Source organism: Lathyrus oleraceus, chromosome 2 (genome assembly GCF_024323335.1).
Source record: "Lathyrus oleraceus cultivar Zhongwan6 chromosome 2, CAAS_Psat_ZW6_1.0, whole genome shotgun sequence".
NCBI classification, from domain to species: Eukaryota; Viridiplantae; Streptophyta; class Magnoliopsida; order Fabales; family Fabaceae; genus Lathyrus; species Lathyrus oleraceus.
Genome location: NC_066580.1, coordinates 1,090,079 through 1,092,028, shown reverse-complemented (window position 1 = coordinate 1,092,028; position 1,950 = coordinate 1,090,079). Strand labels below are relative to the sequence as shown.

The 1,950-nt window shown below is 41.3% G+C and overlaps 1 non-coding gene across 1 annotated transcript; it reads right to left on the bottom strand.

The window, feature by feature from the left end:
• Positions 1-253: 253 nt before the first annotated feature.
• On the bottom strand, positions 254-360 carry LOC127125126 (small nucleolar RNA R71). The gene has a single exon (XR_007804585.1). It is a non-coding gene; the product is annotated as a small nucleolar RNA R71 (small nucleolar RNA).
• Between the last annotated feature and the right edge of the window lie 1,590 nt (positions 361-1,950).

Sequence of the window (1,950 nt, the reverse complement as noted above, 5' to 3'; positions counted from 1 at the left end):
AGTGCAACAGAACCAATTCTCTGGAAACCCTACCGAGGATCCAAACCTTCATTTATCCGTATTTGTCCAATACGCTGATACTGTTAAAGCTAACGGTGTCACTTCAGAGGCAATTCGACTTCGTCTTTTTCCTTTCTCGTTAAGAGATAGCGCTAGAAGATGGCTTCAATCTCTTCCTTCCAACTCAGTCACCACATGGAACGAGTTGAAGAAAGTTTTTCTTGCCCGATATTTTCCGCCGAGCAAAACAGCTATGTTAAGAGCCCAGATAAATGGATTTAAACAGAAAGATAACGAGTCTCTCTTCGAAGCATGGGAAAGATGCAAAGACATGATGAGACTTTGTCCACACCATGGTTTAGAGGACTGGTTAGTAATTCATACCTTCTATAATGGTCTCCTGTACAACACGAGGTTAACAATAGACGCCGCCGCAGGTGGTGCACTAATGAACAAACCTTATGCTGATGCTTACCAACTTATCGAAAGCATGGCTCAAAACCACTATCAGTGGGGAAGCAAACGAACAATGGTAGAAAAACCTCAAACGAAAACTGGCATGTACGAGATAAGTAACCTTGATCATGTTAATGCAAAAGTGGATACTCTGGTCCAGAAAATTGAAAGTTTAAATGTATCACCTCCAGCCACCGTGGTTGCCATAACTCAGAATTGCGAAGTCTGTGGAATCCAAGGTCACACTCCTGCGGATTGTCAACTCCTAACAGGAATCCAAGCGGAGCAAGTAAACTATGCTCAAGGAAGCCCCTACTCGCATACCTATAACTCAAATTGGAAGAATCATCCCAATTTTTCATATAAGAGTAATAATGCTTTATACGCACCTGGACAATCTCCAAATCAAGCCCCAGCTATACCTCCGGGATATCAAAAGCCGATCCCATCTACACCTAACAATAACGCCCCTAGGAAATCCAACTTGGAAATCATGATGGAGAACTTTATAGCCTCTCAACAGCAAACCAATAAAGATTTCTTAAACCAGAACGTACACACTGGCGAACAAATTAAACAACTAGCAAGTAAAGTAGATGCCCTGGCTACCCATAACAAAATGCTGGAAACGCAAATATCACAAGTAGCTCAACAACAAGCGCCTACTGCTGCCCCAACTGGTACATTTCCTGGCCAACCCCAACCTAACCCGAGAAGCCACGCTCATGCAATTATACTGAGAAGTGGAACGGAAGTGGAAGGACCATCTGACCCAGGGATAGAAAACCAAAACTCTAAAAAGTCAACTGAGGAGGAAAGTGAACCTAAGGAAAAGGAAGAGAGTAATAAGGAAACCGTAGAAAAGAAGGAACCTTATGTACCTCCACCACCTTATAAAACACCTATCCCTTACCCTTAAAGGCTTATTAAAACCAAAGATGCGGGCCAATTCAAAAAATTTGTTGTCCTACTAAAACAATTAAACGTCACAATTCCGTTTACAGAAGCTATTACGCAGATGCCCTCATATGCCAAGTTTTTAAAAGAAATTCTTTCTAATAAAAGGAAACTTGAAGATAGCGAAACCGTTACACTCATCGCTGAATGTAGCGCTATAATCCAGAATATGCCTCCTAAACTTAAAGACCCAGGTAGTGTCTCTATACCCTGTCACATAGGAAAATTTGTCATTGACAAAGCCTTATGCGATTTAGGAGCCGGTATTAGTGTTATGCCTTTATCCATATGCAAGAGACTTGAAATGGGAGAATTAAGACCAACTAAAATGTCTGTGCAACTAGTAGATCGTTTCGTCAAATATCCTGTAGGAATTCTTGAAAACGTTCCAGTGCGCATAGGTCAATTCTACATTCCAACTGATTTTATAATTATGGATATTAGAGAAGATGAAGTTACACCCATTATACTGGGAAGACCGTTCTTAGCAACTGCCGGTGCAATCATAGACGTAAAACGAGGACGACTCACTTTTGA